General features: G+C 35.6%; 1 long non-coding RNA gene across 1 annotated transcript; it reads left to right on the top strand.

Moving 5' to 3' along the window:
• Window positions 1-5,951: 5,951 nt before the first annotated feature.
• On the top strand, window positions 5,952-6,930 carry LOC117194013. Its single transcript, XR_004474721.1, has 2 exons — window positions 5,952-6,524; window positions 6,589-6,930. It is a non-coding gene; the product is annotated as an uncharacterized LOC117194013 (long non-coding RNA).
• Window positions 6,931-7,331: the final 401 nt, after the last annotated feature.

Below are 7,331 nucleotides of genomic sequence, written 5' to 3'. Positions count from 1 at the left end.
TACTAGCTATAGTTTGGGCAACTAAGTATTTCAGATCATACCTGTTTGGTAGAACGTTTGAGATATTAAGTGATCACAAACCCTTGATTTGGTTGAATAACCTCAAGGATCCAAATATGAAGCTACAACGATGGAAGATCAAATTAAATGAATTTGACTTCAAAATAAAGTATTTACCAGGAAAGGAGAACCATGTAGCCGATGCGCTATCAAGAGTAAAGATTAACGAAAACCTACTCGGGGAAACCATTAATAGTGATTGTGCAACGGTCCATAGCGCGCAAGAAGATAATACAAATTATATTCCACTTACAGAGAGACCAATCAATTACTATAATAGGCAAATAGAACTGATCAAAGGTAATGAGGATAATTTAGAAACATCCCACTATTTCCACAAGATACTGATAAAAATCACAAATACTGAAATGACAGAATCATTAGCAAAAGATATAATAAAGGAATATGTGTGTACCAAAAAGAGTGCACTATATTTCCATAACGAAGTAGACTTCCCACTGTTCCAAAGGGCATTCCTGGAGATAATCAGTCCAAATCACTTCACTAAACTGATTAAATCCAGTACCAAACTCATAGACACTCCGAACTACTCCGAGTTCAAAGAACAAATATTGAAGAATCATAAAGAGCTACTTCACCCAGGTATCGAAAAGACCACTAATTGGTTTAAAGGAAAATTCTACTACCCCGATTATCAAAAGTTAATCCAAAATATTATCAATGAATGTCCTACGTGCAACGTTGCTAAAACAGAGCATCGTAACACCAATCTAACCTTCGAAATCACCCCTGAAATACAAAATATCAGAGAAAAGTATGTCATGGATTTCTATTTGGTAGGCAATCAACAATTCCTATCATGCATTGATGTATATTCTAAATTCGCTACCCTTGTAAAAGCTAAGAGTCGTGACTGGTTAGAAACAAAGAGAGCCATCATAAAAGTCTTTAACTAAATGGGCAAGCCACAGGGAATTAGAGCCGACAAAGATACAGCCTTTATGTGCGCAGCATTGCAAGCATGGTTGAATGCGGAAAATGTGAAAATCGAAATCACTACCAGTAAAAACGGAGTTTCTGATGTAGAACGACTACATAAAACGATCAATGAAAAATTAAGAATCATTTCAAGTGAGGATAACATAGAAAACAAGATCACCAAATTCGAGTTAATTCTATACACTTATAACCATAAAACGGTTCATAATACTACAAAAAGATCCCCAGCGGATATCTTCCTGTACGCCGGACTACCAGATTATAACACCCAACTGAATAAAGTTAGGAAGATCAATCATTTGAATAACGATAGAATCGACTTTGAAGTAGACACACGCTACAAGAATGCACCCCTAGTTAAAACAAAAACAACCAACCCGTTCAAAAGAACAGGGGAAATTAGGCAGGTAGACGAAAAGCACTTTGAAGAGAAAAATAGAGGGAGGATAATCACCCACTATAAAACGAAATTCAAAAGAAAGAAAAAATCTAATAAAAGTAAATACGATAATTGCAGAGTACCCGAAGAGAGTACTGGGAATCCGGAGCTACAACATGATTAAGATTATAATCTTACTAATGTTCACCGTCCTACAGTCTTCCGGACAGAATATAGAAATAGATCCCATCAACTCAAGGAATGGATATCTCATATTCAAAACAAATACCATTAACATACCCATTAATTATGAATACCATTATCTAACAATTAATATAACAAGAACAGATGAAACATATCAGAGTTTACTAGAACAGGCAACCCAATTTAATAACGAAATCCAAGTTCAATATTTAGTCGAGAAATTGTAACGTGAATTCAACGGCATCAAAATAGCCAAAAGAAACAAAAGAGGCCTTATAAATGCAGTAGGCACAGTATATAAATATCTATTTGGAACATTAGATCAAGATGATAAAGTCGAATTAGAAGGGAAAATAAACAATCTGGCTAGCCACAGTGTTCAAGCTAACGAATTAAACTTAGTAATTCAAGCAGTAAATTCTGGCATAGAAGTTGTCAATAAATTAAACAAGGATAATGATAGAAATAAGCAACTAGAGATATTAATATTTAACCTTCAACATTTTACAGAGTACATAGAGGATATTGAATTAGGCATGCAGCTAACAAGATTAGGGATCTTTAATCCAAAATTATTGAGGCAGGATTACCTGAAACACATCGATTCAGAGAAATTATTAAATATCAAAACATCTACCTGGTTGAAAACAGACACTAACGAAATACTAATAATTTCCAACATCCCACGAGAGATCAGATATATTCCTATACTTAAAATTGTCCCATATCCAGATGAAGATAATAACATCCTCACTGACCTAACGCAAAACAATTATTACGTTCTAGAAAACGAGGTATATGAAAAAGAATCAAAACGAAAAATAAATGACGAATGTATTTCAGGAATAGTCAAACAAGTAGAAACAAAATGTCCATACACCAAAGCACACCAAAACTTTCAAATAAGTTTCATAGAACCCAATATATTGTTAACTTGGAAATTACCAAAAACCATATTAAACCAAGATTGCCTAAACCAAGAAATAAAAGTAGAAGGTAACGCATTAATAAAAATACATAATTGCAGTATACAGTTAAATGAATTCTTAATATCCAACTCCATACCAGAATTTGCACAAAGCATCTACATCAACAATAACGTAACAAAAATTAAACCATTGTCTTATTTGCAATCCAAAGAAATCGTAATAGAAAATACGCGATTAAATAATGTATTACATGTAAGCTTAATACTACTATTTGTCATAATCATAATAGGATTAAGCTACAAATTGTTTAAGCTAAGTAAAAGCAATAAGCCTAAAACCGACCCGCACATAGAAACACCCTTAGACGAAGACGAGGAATCCCCAGCAGGCACAGTTTTAGACGCACCTGAACTATATCCAAGGATAATCGCCTGAGGACAGGCTTAAATCTAACAATGGGGGAGTGACATATCTATAGTCCATGCTCCGCATACCCTTGTCTATGTCTATTACCCTGCACCCACAATACTATAAACAATATGACACCCTCAGCTTCGAACCCTCATAAACAATCTCACGCTCGAAATGAACCACGCGTAGCCGATTGCAGGCAATGTAAACAAACACCCTAAACTGGAACATAAAACAATAGATGCCGCACTAGAATCCAGCCGCACTAGAATCCAGCCGCACCAGAATCACGCCACTCTTCAGAGATCAATTACTAATCGATTCTCAAGAATCACACCATCCTAGCTGACCAATCAGAGGCCCTATTCTCAGCCACCCCCAAGTAATGCAACACCGATCATACACAGCGGAAGCCTTTCATCAAAAGCCGCCTTTCCCACATGTCGATCGAGTCACGTACTCCATCTCCGAAGCCGAAGTCGAAGCCAACGCCTCCGAATCCAAATCCGAATCCCAAACCGAGCATCATAATATAAATAGTCTGCATCTAAGAAGCCAACTCAGTTCTGTTCAAGACAAACGTCAATCGCGACACCGTCGGAGAATTCAACCAAAGTTAATTCCGTTCAAGACATCAGACCAGAGTCATCGTCGGGGAAATAACTAACCAATGTACGCTAAGTTTAAGTGAAAGAATAAAACCTTTTTTATAAAGAGGTGGTCAAAGGAATTTGACGACCCCTATATAACAAAGACTCTCTATACCTCGCTTGTTCGTCCGATCTTAGAATACGGCTCCTGTGTATGGTGCCCTCAGTACAAAGTACACCAGGACCGTATAGAATCAGTACAGAACAACTTTTTACTCTTTGCTCTGCGGGGCCTTAACTGGGATGCGGGTGTAAGACTCCCATCTTACTCTAGTAGACTACTATTAGTAAACCTCCCATCCTTAGTTAACCGTAGAAAAATGCTTGGTGTGATATTTATGCACAACTTGATCAGGGGTGACATAGACAGCCCTGATCTGTTGAGCCGCATAAACTTCACGATTCCTATTAGACTGACTAGAAATGTTATACCGTTGTTACTTCCACTTTTTAGATCGAATTATTCCTTGCATGAACCGTTTAGGGTCTTATGCTCGGATTATAATTCCCTCTACCATATTATATCCACCACTAATTCTCTTCCCCTTATTAAATTATTAATCCTTACACACCTTTCTATTAATTAGTAACTGTAGTGGTATTTGTACTTTGATTGCATGCTTAGTTTCTTAGTAAGTTTAGTACTAATTTTCCTCGAATGTTAGTCTAATAGCTGTCTTTCTTGCATGTTCGCGTTTGGTTCGGCTACGCACCGCGCGTCATGCGGCAGCGCCCCTCGGTCGGTTGGGCGGGAGGAGGGCTGCGTTTTGCCTGGGATCCGCGCGTAACAGCCTTCTGCTGGTGTCACACGGGCCACTTGACGGTGCAGTAACTGCATCGCCTCTTGAAAGATGCAGTCATTGCATGTCAACGTCCACACAAAACTTAAGCTGAAGTGTCGCATATTTAACTATATACATATGTTTATAATAAATATAACAAATTTAACCACTATTTATTTTAAATGTTTGCTGTTTTACTTTTGATTGGTTGAATTTCACTTCCTCTTATTACAAGAGAATCATAGGATTCGTTTGAAACAGGTTTCTTCCAAGTGAGCATTACACAAAAAGAATAAGTGGATTTCAGGTAGAATAGAGGTTGTAACCTTTCCCTCATATTATTAGATTGACCCAGTAGGAATCGTTTGAAACAGGTTTGTGAGCAGGTACTGTTTGTTTTGGATATAAAAGATTAAGAAGGTGTTTGGGGGCCTAAAAAGATACCATTTAAAAAGGAAACCCTTAGTCCTATTTCAATAGTGAAAGTGGTTAGTTCGATAAAAAAAAAAAAAAAAAAAAACTTAAAATGGCATCAAAAGTTAAGTGCAACATGTGTGATAAGTCCGTTGACTTTTCAGAGTTTCAATCTCATTATGAGAGATGCTCTGATTATCGTTATAATGTGGTGTGTGATCTTTGCTCTAAGTCCATCGACTTAATAGAGTTTGATAGTCATTATGAAGCATGCTTGGGACCTAGGAATGCTTTTGAGATTCTTATGAGCAAAGGATCTAATTCAAGTGATCTTCAAGGTCCTTCAACGTCAGGAGCTTCAAAACGGCCTCGATTGGATACTCCGATGGAACTTAGGATTATAGACTGTTCAATTTGCGGTGAAAGTTACCCTTCGTCTAGGGAAAGACGCCATATGATGTCGGACAAACATAAGAATGCAAGAGCAGCTCAACTAGAGGAAAATGAAAACGTTATTTTAATTTCAACGGAGTCGCGATTTCCTTTAAAATCATATCGTGTTCACTCAAATAAAAGTGAACAGATTGATTTAAAAGAGTTTTTTCATGATTGCAAAAATGATATTATCAATTTATTGCGTCACTGCATGAGTGAGTACAGATCCATAAAATACAATTTAAAAGTATATACGTTAAAAACACTGATGATGAAAGCTTAACAGAAACAATGAAGCATTTCATTACTCCATACAAACCAATATATGAAAACGAGCTGATTGATGATCATCTAAATGATACCATAGAAAATTTGATAACTCTCAGCAGTGAATTCCAGGAGAAGGATTCAGGTTGGGCAATAAAGTGTTTCAAATGTTTTGAACTTACCATGATAAAACTAGAGCATATCGCTGCAAACAGGTTTATCCAAGCTCCCAAAAAAATTAAGTCACGAAATGCACTCATAAATGTTAAAAATGACGATGATTTTTGTTTCAAGTGGTGTGTTTTAGCATCATTAGCCTATGGAAAACACCTTAAAACTATATATAAAACAGCAGCATTAAAAAAAATTTCCCGAGATAAGTTAACAATACCATCATCCTATCGATGCGGAAACATACGGCAAGACATCATTTATTATGAAGGAGTAAGATTAAATTTTTTCGGAATTGAGTTTCCAATAACAAGCAAAGGAATCAAGCGATTCGAATCAGCAAATGAGGATTTTAGCATCAATGTTTATGAAGTCGATGAGAATGGAAAAAACGTTGTGGGACCCACAGTGAGGACTAAGAAAATTCGGACTCACCACATAAACTTGCTTGGAATTAATAGTGATAATATGCAAATGATGCATTATGCATATATAACGTGCATGAGAAAATTATGTTATTCACAACATAGTAAATCCCATAATACTGCATATTTTTGCGAGAACTGCTTGCAATTTTATAGTACAACAAATACTATACATGACACTAAAGAGTGTGGAAAAGTTGCTGCTTTGTATCCTGAACCTAATACCAAAACTGTATTCAAAAGTTTTTCTAAAAAACTATCTCCACCAGTAGTAATTTATGCTGACATCGAAGCAGTTTTGGAAAATTACCATATAAATCTTAATGATCCATCAAAATCATCAACTACTATGGCACAGAGGCATACAGGATGTGCAGCATCATTTTATATTGTACATAAATACAATGAACATCTAAATGAGATGTGGACATACGAAGGTAAATATTTTAACATTCCAGCAAAGGCAATAAACTCATAAACATTATGATTTCGTTATTTCAGGACCGGATTGTATCCAAAAATTTTGTCAAGCACTTAGGATGAAAACCGATGGACTTTATGAGAAGTACTGGAAGTCCTATAAAAAACAAATCTATCAGTTTAACATTTGGGATGAGGATTATCAGGAACACGGTGATTGCTATGCCTGCGAGAAACAAATTTCTGATGATGATCGAGAAAAATTCTTTGATCAGTTTACAGGACAATATGTAGGTCCTATTCATAAGCTGTGTAAACAGACATTTAGATAAAGCGATCCCTTTTTCCCGGTAGTTTTTCATAACTTGTCTCGTTATGATATACATTTATTTGTTACGTCAATAAAAGATGAACTAAGACCCATTCCTTGCAATAAAGAGTTATATATTGCGTTAACTCAAATTTGTAAGCTCGATGAATCTTATCTTCATCAATATAAAATTAGATATATAGATTCAAATAGATTTTTAAATTCAAGCTTAGAAAAACTCGCTAGTTATATGAACATAGCGAATTTTAAAATTTTGAAAACTACAAGGTGAAAAATTTGATATGCTACGACGAAAGGGAGTATTTCCCTATGATTATTTGGATAGTTTTGAAAAATTTGATGAATCCCTGCTTCCTTCGCGAGATAATTTTTATAATTCACTGAATGATGAGGAATGTAGTGTTGAAGACTACAACTTTGCTCAGAAGGTTTGGAGCGCATTTAATTGCAAATCTATTAGAGATTATTTAAAATTATATTTGGAAAGCGATGT

Source organism: Drosophila miranda, chromosome XL (genome assembly GCF_003369915.1).
Source record: "Drosophila miranda strain MSH22 chromosome XL, D.miranda_PacBio2.1, whole genome shotgun sequence".
NCBI classification, from domain to species: Eukaryota; Metazoa; Arthropoda; class Insecta; order Diptera; family Drosophilidae; genus Drosophila; species Drosophila miranda.
The sequence above is the reverse complement of the archived record's forward strand: the minus strand, read 5'-3'. Positions and strand labels throughout refer to the sequence as shown.